The sequence below is a fragment of the Erpetoichthys calabaricus genome, chromosome 2 (genome assembly GCF_900747795.2).
Source record: "Erpetoichthys calabaricus chromosome 2, fErpCal1.3, whole genome shotgun sequence".
Lineage (NCBI taxonomy): Eukaryota > Metazoa > Chordata > Cladistia > Polypteriformes > Polypteridae > Erpetoichthys > Erpetoichthys calabaricus.
This window is the reverse complement of record NC_041395.2, coordinates 324,950,402-324,965,563: the sequence shown is the minus strand read 5'-3', so window position 1 is coordinate 324,965,563 and position 15,162 is coordinate 324,950,402. Positions and strand designations below refer to the sequence as shown.

Genomic DNA, 15,162 nt, shown 5'->3' with positions numbered 1-15,162 from the left:
CATTTGTATTAGAGTTTGGAAGTGTAATATTCACATTCTTTGTTCTTAAGTCTTATTATTTTTAAATTTCATTATATTTTGAAATGCCCGCACTGCCATCTTGGTTTTAATGGGTGCCACCATTTTCGGTAATGGTTGTTATGATGCGACCCACCATTGCCAGGGGCCGTGCTGCACCAAATGACGTCACCTCTCCAACTGTTTTGGATTGGCGTTGTACGTTCTTTTTGTCCAGGTTTGTGGATTCTTGCACTCCTGTTTCTTTAATTTCTCGATTACAAACTCTTAGATCTGATTTTCTTTTTTTTATTTGGACTTTGGAATCTCGTTTTGGCTGTGGCGCACATACAGTGGAAAGAAAAAGTTTGTGAAGCCTTTGGAAATATTCGTATTTATGTATAAATAGCACATGCACTCCAGAAGAGGAGCTAAGCATCGGTACTTGGATGGGAGAACATCTAGCCCAGGGGTCTCCAACTCCAGTCCTGGAGGGCCCCAGTGGCTGCAGGTTTTCATTCTAACCCTTTTCTTAATTAGCGACCAGATTTTGCTGCTAATTAACCCTTTGCCTTAATTTTAATTGAGGCACATCTCAAGATTCAGACCCTTTTAATTATTTATTTTTTCCTTAATTAGCAACCAAATAATATTAAGACACAAAATGAACCAACACATAAACAACAACCTGCGTCCATCACATAATAACTGAAAATAAAGAAAGGTGAAGGCCTCAGTGATGTTGATCTGCTCAGGTCCACAAAACATTTTGACAGCCAGCGCTCTTACAGTTTTGGAAATGTCTGCCATGGCAGAATGAGCGCCATGGAATTAAATAACGGGTTTAATTGGCAACAAGAATTAGCTTCAAAATAAGAAACTGAATGAAGTGAAGTTGGTTGGAGTTTGAGGTCCCAAATTAGTTGTTCATCTTTTGGCTCACTACATATCAAATTTATGTTTAGGTGCCGTTTAAGGAAAAAAGAATCAATTCAGTGGTCAGAGTCTCAAGAAAACTCAATTCAAATCAAGGGAAATAATTAATTAGCAAAATCTGGTCACTAATTAAGAAAAGAGTTAGAATGAAAACTTACAGCCACAGTAGCTCTCCAGGACTGGAGTTGAAGACCCCTGATCTAGGAAAACCTTGGGTTGCTGCTGGAAGATGTGGTGGTGAGGCCAGCAGGGGGCGCTTACCCTGTGGTCTGAATGTGGATCTCAATGCCCCCATGCAGTGAAGGGGACACTGTCCTGTAAGCATGGCGTAGCCCTTTACATGAGACTATAAGGTCCTGACTCTTTGTGGTCATAAAAGGTCCCTTGGCATCCTTCGTAAAGAGCAGGGTGTATCCCGATGTCCTGGCTAACTTGCTCATCACAGCCTCGCTCATTCATGCCCCCTAATCACCCCCTGTCTCTAATTGGCTATCTTTCTCACCACCTAACAGCTCATGTGTGGTGAGTGTATTGGGGCAAAAATGGCCACCCTCACGTCATCCTGGTGGATGCTGCACATTAGTGGTGGTTGAAGCAGCTCTCCACTCGCTAAAAACGCTTTGAGTAGTGAAAAAAGCACTACATAAATGTCAAAAATTATTATTAAAATATTGTCTGATCTTCATCTAAGTTACAATAATGAATAACACAGTCGGTTTTAACTAATAACATACAAATTATTGCGTTGTTGTTGTCCATATTGAATACATCTCTCTGTTATAAAAAAAAATCTTGGAAGGGGACGAGACGTGATTTTCTCGAAGACACACTTACGCGTCCCGCGAGAATGCTGGTGCGGTACACATGCAGAACAGGTTAGAGATAATGGAAGTACGAAAATTCAAAAGTCTCAAAAAAAAGGATAGTAAAGATCACATTAGCGCAAACAAATGGAAATTACTACTTGGTGAAATAACAGAACAGCGAAAAGAGATCAAATATATTGTTCGGATTTAAACTTTAAGTCGGAAACTTGTAGATCGTCTAATTTGTGTTGCTAGCAAGAATTAAAAGATTCCAAAAACGCTGGCACGGTACGAAGTCCTGTGAGATGGAGACTTTTAAACATGAGATTCTTTCAAGTGGCGGCACGGTGGCGCAGTGGGTAGCGCTGCTGCCTCGCAGTTGGGAGATCTGGGGACCCGGGTTCACTTCCCGGGTCCTCCCTGCGTGGAGTTTGCATGTTCTCCCCGTGTCTGCGTGGGTTTCCTCCGGGCGCTCCGGTTTCCTCCCACAGTCCAAAGACATGCCGGTTAGGTGGATTGGCAATTCTAAATTGGCCCTAGTGTGTGCTTGGTGTGTGGGTGTGTTTGTGTGTGTCCTGCGGTGGGTTGGCATCCTGCCCAGGATTGGTTCCCTGCCTTGTGCCCTGTGTTGGCTGGGTTTGGCTCCAGCAGACCCCCGTGACCCTGTGTTCGGATTCAGCGGGTTGGAAAATGGATGGATGGATGGATTCTTTCAAGTTACGCCATACTTACAACTATTTTCAAACAAGACCACGGTCATCTAACCTCAGTCGTGTGAATGCTTTTGGCAGACACACTTCCTGTGCTCTCAGCTCTTATAAATTTTACCAGGACAATAATTTTATACGTTCTAGATGATACGTCAACAACTAAGCTAAGAAGAAAGAGCATGGACAAACATTCGAAAAAGTCATTTTATTTATTAGAGAGAAAGAAACGATATTCACTCACAGGCAGTTTTATGTTGCATTGTCATGATGTAAGTCCAAACACGGAATCAAAATTCAATGCGATCTTGAAATAAAGTTAATTCCAAATATTGTTTTAAAGTAAAAGTGAAAGTAATGCATATGTAACAATGTCTTTAAATTGTATATCCAGTAAACCAAACCCGGAGGGTGGATAAGCGAAGCGAGCAGGGAGCAGAGCCCCTTAGTCATTCAAAACATTCACAGGTGTAGGCTGGAAAAAGTTTGTGGACCCCTAATCTGATGACTTCAATAGAAGCTAATTGGAGGCAGGAGTTGATAAAGCTGGAGTCCAACCAATGAGATCTGATTGGAGGTGTGGTTTAGAGCTCTTTTGACCAATTAAAAAAAAAAGCCTCAAACAACTTAAGTTTGCTGTTCACAAGATGTATCTGCCCAATGTGAAGATTATAATATTCTGTATGTTATCCATCCATCCATTATCTAACCCGCTGTATCCTATCTATCTACTGGGTCACAGGGGTCTGCTGGAGCCAATCCCAGCCAACACAGGGCGCAAGGCAGGAAACAAACCCCAGGCAGGATGCCAGCCCACCACAGGGCGCACACGCACACACACCAGTCACACACTAGGGACAATTTAGAATCTCCAATCCACCTAACCTACATGTCTTTGGACTGTGGGAGGAAACCGGAGTACCTGGAGGAAACCTACGCAAGCTTAAATTTATTTGTGACTTAGACAAAGATCAGATCTCGTTTTACAACCAGTTAAAGCAGAAAACTGCAGGAGATTCACATATGACTGTCTTCTTGGTATTGGCACCCACTTAGTTTAAAGATTAAGCTTCATCTTCTGGCCCACTCTATCCTTCCGAATGCCCATTCTCACCCGGTGGCAGAATATACCAATGTTTTTAATCATTGCTCTTGGGTGTGTGGTTCTGCCATGTTGTTCATAGCAAACGGTGCCCATAATTAGGCACATGTCTTGGATGGTACATGACATGACGTATGACATCTACATGCAGCCACTATATAAGATGGTGGCACCCATGAGATTGAGTCTGATCATTGTGACTAAACCCTCAGCCTCTAGAAGGTCTTGTGAGGCCTCATTAGGTCTTGCCTTTGCTTTTCTGTTCTCCCTTGAATTCAGTGATTTCAGTCATTGCAAATATTTGTTTTTGGTTGTCTGTTTAACTCACTGCTACAGTTTCAGGATTGGTTATTGATTTCTGGACTTTGAACTTTGTTACTTTTGAGTTGTCTGTTCTTCAAGCAACATTGTCAATTTGACATGTGATATGCCTTATAGGGCCACACTGCCTAGCAATGAGCTGTCATGCATAGCAGCAAGTCCTCAAAAATGACGTTGGCTGCTTTAAAAAAAAAAAAAAAAATGGTGTCATGTTGATTTTAGAATATCAAAGTAAAATAAAAATAACAATCCTAAAATCAAAAGAAAAATGAAAACTGAGCGTTGAACATGCAGGACAACTCATAAAAAATAATTAATCCAGAAGAAAATTGAATTTGAAACAGGAAATGAGTGGCATGTGAGGTGTGATGAGCTAGAAAAGGTCTTAACCCTTTGAGGGCTGAACGTTTTCTGAAAAGCACAAAAAGCAATGATTTCACACTTAAATCAACATAAAATATCTGTTGCTGCGTGCTGTGGCTGCTGTTGATGCCTGTTCGGCTGCATGGGGGCAGCGTGATGGCCACAAGGAATGCATGGTGGTCCGGCTGCCTGGCTGTTTTTGCGCGGCAGGTGGTCGGAGGTGCCTGTTGCAGTGTGACAGAATCTGATTTGTACCTCATGTCATCATAAGTGCCGGTCCTCCCAGGTGAACGTTGCTACACGAAGGTGTTCAGGACCATGATCAGGTGGGGACTGATCAGCCGATGCTGGTATCTCACTTTTGTTTTCGATCTCCATCTCCAGATTACTTGCATCAAAATCGGTCAAGTCAAAGTCTGATTCAGCGATAATACGCAAGATATCGTCCACCGAGTGTTTTGCTTTGCGCAATCGCTTTGGTCTCTCACCAGATGTCGATGCCATTTTAGAGGTTGTTTGCTCTACACTGCTCATGCATGCCCAGGGAATCGAGGTCAGGTCAATAAAGCTAACTTTCCTTCTTGCAAAGAGATTCAGAACTGAAACGGAATGGCAAGTTTTGTTGCTAATTATCATTCTCTACTATTGAATTATGGCAAAAGTTGACATCTGCCCTGAAAGAGTTAATGGCATAATGTTTCAATCAGCAAAGTCAGGGAGGTGGCAATGATGGCGTTTGAAGCTGCACTTCCCACTCCCTCCAGCTGTTCCCTGCCACAAAATTGACCTTGTCTCCTTGAGGTCACTGGATGGTCATGTTCATGTGACAATACTTTGTTGTTTTAGGGTGAACCGTTCATACCCTTTATTACATAGACCTTAAAAGAATGTGCTAAATCCCACACTCTTACCACACTGCCAGGTACTGTAGTTCAGTACGTTCCCCTTCCCTTACACCTGTAACCACAGGCAGAGTAACAGAACGGGCTGGAGAGCAAGTTGTACATTTATTGATGTATTATAAATAATGTTGTAATCTACTTCAAATATCATAGTAAGTGCCATAAACAAAAGCAAATCGAAAGTGGCCTTGTGAACCATACAACCTGATAGTGCTAGAAGTGCAGTTTTAGGTGGTGCATGAACTTGATTTTCTTCTTAGGGCAGGAAGATGTATGGCTGCCAGGAGTGAGACTTGATCTTCTCCACCAAAAAAATGGCAGAGAAAAGGAACTGAATTTGTTACCCCTGTCGTTATCTTCCTAAATTGGCCTCCCAGACCAATAGGATAAGCCATCTGTCTACTTTATACCAGTCCTACACAGCCACAACTCCAGTCCCTCACTCCGACCCTGGTTTAGCCATGTTCACTTTCTGCTTGTATTCCCCCAGGCTAGCTGGCCAGTAAGTTCCTGCTTTGGATTTTCAGAGAGGTGCTACCTTTGTGCAAAGACCTTGTCTGATAATGGTACTGGCTTAAACATTTATATTGTTAAATTTTAATAACAAATATTAACAACATGCAGTCAGGGGCCACTTTATTAGGTACACCTTGCTAGTACTGGGTTGGACCCCCATTTACCGTCAGAAGTCCTGTAATTCTTCATAGCTTAGATTCAGCAAGGTTCTGGAAACATTCCTCAGGGATTCTGGTCCATATTAACAGGATAACATCATGCAGTTGGATGCAGTTGCTGCAGATTTGTCGGCTACACGTCCATGATCTGAATCTCATGTTCCACCAAATCCCAAAGGTGCTCAATTGGTTTGAGATCTGGTGACTGTGGAGGCCATTTGATGTCCAGTGAACTCATTATCATGCTCAAGAAACCAGTTTGAGATGACCTGAGCTTTGTGACATGGCACGTTATCCTGTGGGAAGTAGCCATCAGAAGATGGGTACACCGTGGTCATAAAGGGATGGACATGGTCAGCAACAATACTCGGGTAGGCTGTGGCATTTACACGATGCTCAGTTGGTACTAAGGGGCCCAAAGTGTGCCAAGAAAATATCCCCCACATCATTACACCACCACCAGCCTGACCTGTTGATAACAAGGCAGGATGGATCTCTCCTTTCATGTTATTGACACCAAATTCTGACCCTGCCATCCGAAAGTTGCAAATGAAATTGAGACTCATCAGACCAGGCAACGTTTTTCCAATCTTCTGTTGGCCACTTTTGGTGAGCCGTGTGAACTGGAGCCTCAATTGCCTGTTTTTAGCTGACAGGAGTGGCACCTGCTGTAGTCTCCTGTTGCTGTAGCCCACCTGCTTCAAGGTTTGACGTGTTGTGTGTTCAGAGATGCTCTTCTGTACACCTCAGTTTTAATGAGTGCTTATTTGAGTTCCTGTTGACTTTCTATCAGCTCAAACCATTCTGGCCATTCTCCTCTGACCTCTGGCATCAGAAAGGCATTTCCCCCCAGACAACTGCTGCTCACTGGATGTTTTTCTTTTTTTGGACCATTTTCTGTAAAACCTAGAGATGGTTTTGTGTGAAAATCCCTGTAGATCAGCAGTTTCTGAAATTCTCAGACCAGCCCGTCAGCCACCAACAATCAGGCCACGTTCAAAATCACTTCAGTCATCCTTCTTCCCCATTCTGATGCTCAGTTTGAAATTCAGCAAGTCGTCTTAACAATGTCTACAGGCCGAAATTGTGATTGGCTAATTAGATATTGGCGTTAACTAGGTTTTTTTGGCAACCCTGTTACCTAATTTTTTGTCTTTTTGCTAGTTTTATTCTTCTTTTGTTAAAATCAAATCAAAGATTCCGTATTTGGATTGTCTTTCAAGCCAGAGGTTTGACAGTTCCTTTCCCCTGAGGGACATTTTTGATATATCTTGGGGCCCTTAAAATATTTTTGAATTCTAAAGCCATCTCCCCATTTTGGGACTGTGCAGGCTGAATCCTACCTATGGAGTTTGGGGTCAGGCTTCCTGGAGTGAGGTCTATTTTTAAGCAGACTAATGAAGGTCCTGGCCTGACTTGTGAATCTTTTAGAGGTTTCCCACCCTTATCACTATTTGGGGTGCCGCTCGTCACAAGACTCTCTCATTTTAACTCAAAAGTGATTCAGATTTTGTAAGTATTTTAACCGCTACTTGGAGAGGTTCAAGTTCACTGCATTGAATGTTTCCTTATCCGTGTGTTTTATTTGTAAATGCACTTCACCTCCTCCTTCACCAAACAAAAAACATCTTATGTTTGACTTTTACATTCTTATTGACTCCTTTCCGGCTTTTCCAAGCTGCATGTGATGTATGGCAAATGAATATAATTGAACAGAAATGAAGACGAACTGCTGACCTACAAGAAATGAATTCTGAGAAAGATGATGCAAGATTCTAATTCAACAGGCAATGTGCAGAAGCAGTATAAAAAAGTAGAAACACAAACGTCATCAATTCATGCTCTGCTCACAGTCACTTAATCCCAATTCTGGTTAGTCTGTGTGCAAGGCAGCAACCCCTGTGAATGGGCTTCACTCGACTGCATTCCCACATTCAGTCCCAGCAGGCCAATCTGTAGTTAATAGATCATGTGACCTGCATGTCTTTGGGATGCCGTATAAAGCCGAATCAGCCGAACCAAAGCAGATATCAAGAGAACGTGAAGGCTTCCCAAGTACAGCTGAATTTGAGTGAAGGGAAGTTCTGGTCAAACTTGATGTGGTGACACAGTGACAACACTTGTGGTCATTGCAGGGAAAAGAAAGCCTGAACAGCACTAGAGGCTGCACAATAAAGAGAAGTCATCTCGCAGCATGTGCCTGGAGGCTTTGTCCTGTGCTTGTGCCTCCTGAATGCTGTGGCTGTGCAGTTAACTGAGCGAGGGTTCACATGGCACAAAATCACCTGAACATCTCAAAGAGCGACAGGCTGTGGTGATGGAGAACATGTCATTGTAAATGACTCTGAATTGGACTCAGTGTAAGGGATTGTGGGTATGAGCCCTACAACGGCCTGCACCCTGATTATAGATAGTCCTTTGTCCCACCTTACAGCTGATGTTGCCAGGATTGGTTTGGGCCCACCATGACCCTGAATTGTGTATGCATGTACAGTGGATTTGGAAATTATTCTGACCCTTTTACTTTTTACACATTTTGTTTCCTCCTTGTGCTGAAATCATTGCAGTTATTATCTTATTTATTTAGAAAGCTTCAATCATATAGTGCCTCTATCTATCTATCTATCTATCTATCTATCTATCTATCTATCTATCTATCTATCTATCTATCTATCTATCTATCTATCTATCTATCTATCTATCTATCTATCTATCTATCTATCTATCTATCTAGTTTAGGACAGGCCAGGTTTAAATCTATACCTGGAGGATCAAATAACGGTGTAGAAATAAAAATGTGTAGTAATGTAAATTCTAACCCAACATTTAAATACAGAAGAAGTAACACATTCAAAATAGCTTGGCTTAATGCTAGAAGTATCAAAAATAAGGCGAGACCATAATTGTGAAATTAGAGCAATAATGGAAACTTTTTTTTTTTTTAAATTCTTTATTTCGCCTTATGCAATTTCTTGTATTAGGAATTTTCACATACCCCTTGGGGTCAGAGCGCAGGGTCAGCCATTGCACATCGCCCCTGGAGCAGTTACAGTTTAAGGGCCCTGCTCAAGGGCCCAGCAGAGTAGGACCTCTTTTGGCAGTGACGGGGATTCGAACCGGCAACCTTCAGGATACCAGCACAGATCCTTAGCCTCAGAGCCACCACTCCGCCCTAAACTTGGCTAAAAAACTAAAATGGGGATGAGTATAACAGAGCGATACACATTTTTGAGGAAGGATAGAGAGAACCAAAAAGGAGGTGGGTTTGCTGTTTGTGTCAAACAGAATTTAATTGCAAGTCCTCTTCAGTTGGGCGATGAGCCCCGTCTTAGTGAGGACATATGTGGCTTCACCTAGAAAGCATTAAGGAAACAGGCCTTATTTTAGGAGTGTGTTATAGACCACCTAATGCAGACAGTAATTTTAACACACATCTTTTTAGTAATATTAAAAAGGCAAGTTTACAGGGGGATTTTATTGTCATGGGGGACTTTAACTATCTGAACATTAACTGGGCTAACCTTGCAAATGGAGGAGCACAAGAGCAGGTGTTTTTAGAGGTAATCAGTGGCTGTTTTTTAACTCGGTATTGTAAAGCACCAACGCAGGTTGATGCCTGTCTGGATTTAGTATTTTGTAATAATCAGGATAGAACTGAAGGTTTAGAGGTGATTGAACCACTAGGGCCACGTGATCATAATATAATACAGTTCTCAGTGTTTTGTAAGATGGGCAAGTCAAGAACATTCCCAGAGATGCTCCTTGGCCACTCTTGAGTTGTCTTTCCTTGTCATTATCCTGTTGGAAGGTGAATCTTTGGCCTAGTCTGAGGTCCTCTGTGGTTTGAAGCAGGTTTTCTTTAATGTTATCTTTGTCCTTTGGTCCATTCCAATTTCCAACAGCCCTGTCTAGTCTTGCAGTCCTTCTTGTTGAATAACAGCCCCATCATTAGAATGATATTGTGCAGGCTATGAGTTGTGTCTGATTTCCTCTTGACATGACGTTAATCTTAGTTTCACCACACCTTTAAGTGACTTTTTGCAGACTCCAAGTGGACTTCCATGTGTCTTTTACTGAGGAGTAACTTATGTGGCCACTCTGTCATAAAGCTCAGATCTGTGGAGTGTTGCAATGATGGCTCTCCCTCTGAGTGTTTCTCTCATCTCTGTACAGGTCAGCCATAGTGACCATCAGGTTCTTGGTCAAGGCTCTACTCTGCTGATTACTCGGTGGCCACCTCTAAGAAGGCTCATTGTAGTTCCAAACTCCCTTCATTTAAAAATTACAGAGGCTGCTGTGCCCTTAGGATCCTTCAGTCTTGCAGATGTTTGTTTGTTGCCTTTCGCAGATTTGGGCCTCGGCTCAGTCCTGACTCTCAAGCAGTTCCTTCAACATCATGGCTTGTTTTTAGCTGAAGTGTTGACTTTCGATAGACAGGCATTTGCCTTTCCTAATCCTTTCCAAACAATGGAATTGTCCATAGGTGGACTCCAGACACCTCTGTGATGAATAATAAAATGGGATAACCCTGTGTCTGATATTGAAGTTCAATAGTCGGGGTTATTATTGCTTATGCTTGAATATCATAGAAACTCTCACAGAGCTAGAAATGTATGGAATCCGACTGCACTGATGTGGTATGGACAGATGCAAAATGTACCCTGTAGGGAATTTCTCATGAACGCCCATTGAAATGGTAGCTCCCAGTGAAACAATCCATGTAACACATAGAAATGGCCACGTCGTGACTAATGTTGACCTCATATCTGTTTCAATTGTACAGAAATGAAAAGGTCAACTAGAAATTGAAAGTCTTGTAGTCTGATTGCACTTGGAGCAACATAACAACCTAATGCTCTGGTCGTCCGAGGAAGTGAAAGGCTGACAACGGAAGTATTTCAGGGTGCTAACTCGGCCCACCCTGTTTACTTTTGCTCCTTTAATAAAAACAACGCAAAATGGCGTAAAGAGTCAAAAACAAAAACAGTCGCAGTGTAAGAAGAGTGGCTGCAACTAATCCAGCTCTGCCGTTGGGTTGTGTGGATACGGAGATATTTGGTCTCAGGTGGTCTCCCTATTAACTGATGCCTCTTTCTGGGGGGGTTGGGGGTTGGGGATGGTCATCCTTTTGAAGCCCAGGGACCAGAAGGGGCGGAGTCAGTCACCCTCACAGGGTGGTCTCTCTGAACTATGAAGGAAGAAAATAACAAGACAGCCAGCGGCAGCGCTCCCTCTGGGAAGAGCTTGGATGGCGATCCTCAGGTGTGCAAGTGTGACAACACATTTGATTGAATTCTATTTTCTAGAAAAAAAAATCTTATCTTTAATATTTTTTGTACGGACAAAAGAAACCAACAGCAACATCCCATGGAGTCTCTCTGAAAATGTCCAGAGCACGTGACTGAGGCCTCAGTGCCTGATTGGTGAGGTTTTTATGTGTCCGCCTGTAAAAATGAAATGGCCTTGTTGGGCCGAACTGTGAGGTTTAAAGATTGCCATACTGGCGATGAATTGATATGCTTAGCTTCAATAATACTTAGTCATTGTTTTAATTTTTGTGATGCAGGCCTTTTTAGATTTAACCTTAAGGTTAACTTTGATTTTATTATTCCAAATTAAAGGGAAATTAATTTGTTTTGTGCATCAACAAAACTTACCTAGATGTACAGTAGGCTTTAAATATAAGAAGACAAGAAAGGAGAAACCCAGGATAAGGAACCTCATATATCTGAAAGCCAACCTGCAAACCTAAATTAAACATACATACATACATACATACATACACACACATTATATACAGTATCTCACACTATTGAATTAAAACATAAATGCTGTCTAAACAAAACCCTGCAATTCCAAATCCACAGATATGACGTATTCATTTGTCATTTTATTCAATGTCACTGTGTCACTTTAATCACTTGTCCAGTTGCATGTGTGATGTGTTTTTCAGTTAGTCAGGTGACTGGCACTGCATGGAGTCAACAAGAGAGGCAGGTGTCTGGTGGAGTGGAGCCCCCCTGAGGTTCACTCTTATGGAGTCATTTCAATGTTCATCTGTTAGTTGTGTTCTGAACTTTGATTTCATGACATTCAGGTCAGACTCTCAGAGGTATGGAGACCCAAACAAAGCAGACATTTTCAGAGCTGCTTGGTGAAGGTTCTTCTAGTTATCTGGCTCTACTAAGCTCCAGAAATGCTGAGAATGCTGTTGAGACTTTAACTGCACATTATTCTGAACGTTTACTAATCTATAATAATAAAAGGCAAAGCCCTCACTGACTGATTCACTCACTCACTGACTGACTGACTCACTCATCACTAATTCTCCAACTTCCCGTGTAGGTGGAAGGCTGAAATTTGGCAGGCTCATTCCTTACAGCTTACTTACAAAAGTTAGGCAGGTTTCATTTTGAAATTCAAAGCATATCGGTCATAACTGGAACCTCTTTTTTGGCCATATACAGTAATGGACTGCAACTCACTGGCCGTGGGAGGCGGGGTTGCGGGGGTTGCGTATCGCATCATCACGCCTCCCACGTAATCACGTGAACTGACTGTGAAGGAGAAAGGACGGCCTTATATGGCGTTCGTTTATAAAACAGCGGACAGGCAACATCAGCGCAAGAGGCGAAGCCACCGTTTAAAAAGGTTTACTTTTCTTCTTAATAAAAATTTTAAAGCAGTACTTCGCCACTGCGAAGCACGGGTATTTTGATATATATCAAAATATATCGCGTCATCACGCCTCCCACGTAAGCACGTGAACTGACCCGCTGCCGTTTGCAATGCCATATTCGCGAGATACAAGTTTAATGAGAAGACACGAGGTATAAACGACAGTTTGGATCACATTGTAACAGAGTTAATATTGCTGTAGTGAGAAACTTTTAACTGCCGGGTCTTAGCTAACATTAAATAAACCCGTGGACATCGCAACATCACACAAGAGACCGGCTCACGTGAAGTGACTGAACGCAGCAGGAGTGATCACTTCCATGAATCAAACCTGTTCAAAAAACACATTACACAATTGATAAGGTACGAAAACATAATGAAAAAAAGCATGGTATAAACCGTAACTTTAAATGAAGTTTATAGAAACGCTCCCGCTACCGTTTGCAATACCATATTAGCCCCTGCAAAGCGCGGGGATTTTGCTATATATATTAAACTATTTCAACCATTCTATGATCTGCTTCTCGCAACTGAAAGAGGGCACCGTGGCAGAAGTTAGCCGGCTTGCTGACCAACCACAAGCGTTACCTGGTAGGTAACCACCCATAAAATCAGATTGTGAATCAGACTACGAATGCCTGCAATGTAATTACCCCGATCTATATGCTGTCAAATGAACGAACCACACGCCGTGGCACAATGTTAGGGGCTTCGCCTCTACGTCCGAGGTTCAATTCCCGTAAGAAAGTGCAGTGAGTGTGTACGCCTAATGAGCCCACAATTACGGCGAAACACGTGTCGCGTACTATGCATCTTCAAAGCACGGTGTAAACCGTAAGTTTAAATTGAGTTTATAGAAACGCTCCAGCTGCCATTTGCAGTACCATATTCGCGAGATACAAGTTTAATGAGAAGACACGAGGTATAAACGAGACTTTGTAACAGAGTTCAAATTGCTGGAGCGAGAAACTTTTAACTGCCAGGTCATGTCGCGTGTTCTCGGGTAGGTACACCAAAAAATGTATACATTTATGCATGTAATGGGCAAACAAAAAATGTACTATACCCGAAAGCACTGCAGTAGTACTCAATGTATCTTTACTTCTTAAATGTTAATGTTTTACTGTTTAATAATTTATATGCTTCTTATATGTTGTTCAAATTCTTTTATCAAAATACCAGTAACAGCGCACTGCACGATAACGTGGAGTGAATACACTTCACGTAGTATATGTGTACCAAATTTCAAGTCAATAGATGAAACGGTTTGTGAGCTATAGGTGATTTAAAATCCTGGACAGACAAACGAATAGCCACGGTAGCGTATTATAGAAGAAAATTTTACTGTTTAATTTATATTTATATGCAATGTGCTTCTTATATATTACTTCATATTCTCATATGATAATGATGTTAATGTTGTTTATATTGATTTCTTTGTTATTGTAAGTGCTCTTTATCTGTGGAAAAATAAATTTGGCAATTAACAAACTTATTTTATACATACATTTTATTTTTTTCTCTTGCACTCACTGGGTAATCAGCTATATGTGTATGTATATGTAGATATGTGTGTGTATATATATATATATATATATATATATATATATATATATATATAATAATAAAAGGCAAAGCCCTCACTGACTGACTCACTCACTGACTGACTGACTCATCACTAATTCTCCAACTTCCCGTGTAGGTGGAAGGCTGAAATTTGGCAGGCTCATTCCTTACAGCTTACTTACAAAAGTTAGGCAGGTTTCATTTCGAAATTCAAAGCGTAATGGTCATAACTGGAACATATTTTTTGTCCATACACTGTAATGGAGGAGGCGGAGTCACGTATCGCGTCATCACGCCTCCTACGTAATCACGTGAACTAAAAACAAGGAAGAGATTTACAGCACAAGTCACACGCGGGAACGAAGGTAAATGACGTTGTTCACTGTCTTTTAATACTGTGTAACCATACATATTAACACATGTGCAATTAAACGTGTGCATTTACGGGGTGATTTCTCAAGCTTAAAAGCTCGCCTTTTACTAAAAAGGTAAATGCAAAACTATTTTCAATCAGTTTATTGAAACGCTCCCGTTAAGGATTGCAATAACATATTCGCGAGATAAAAGAACGAAGTAGGGGGAAATGGAGGAAGAGCCGGAAACAGCGAAGAGCAAAAAATTAATTAAACAATTGAGAATGGAGCGAGTGAAGCATACAAGCATGTTCATAAGGGAAACAAAGCACGGTGTAAAACGTAAGTTTAAATTAAGTTTATAGAAACGCTCCCGCTGCGGATTGCAATAACATATTCGCGAGATAAAAGTTTAATGAGCAGACACGAGGTATAAACGAACCACACGCTGTGGCGCAACGTTAAGGGCAACAGTTTCAACCATTCTATGATCTGCTTCTCGCAACTGAAAGACGGCACATGGCGGATGTTAGCCGACTTGCTGACCGCAACGTTAGGGGCTTCAACTATGGCGCTGACGCCACATCTCAGTGCCAACACTTTGCAGACTCTACTTAAAAGACACGCCCTCCTCACTGGACAGTTAAAAAGACCAATCAAACTAACGATGACATCAACTATTACCCAATCAAAAGTAGGAAAGGAGGCATCTTCATAAAATGCGTGTGGGATGATTTGCATGACACACTGCTTTAAA

At 41.7% G+C, this 15,162-nt stretch overlaps 1 protein-coding gene across 3 annotated transcripts in view; it reads left to right on the top strand.

The window, feature by feature from the left end:
- Positions 1 to 15,162, top strand: part of eno4 (enolase 4) — a 117,071-nt gene that overhangs the window by 42,690 nt on the left and 59,219 nt on the right. The gene's annotated exons all lie outside the window — the stretch shown is intronic.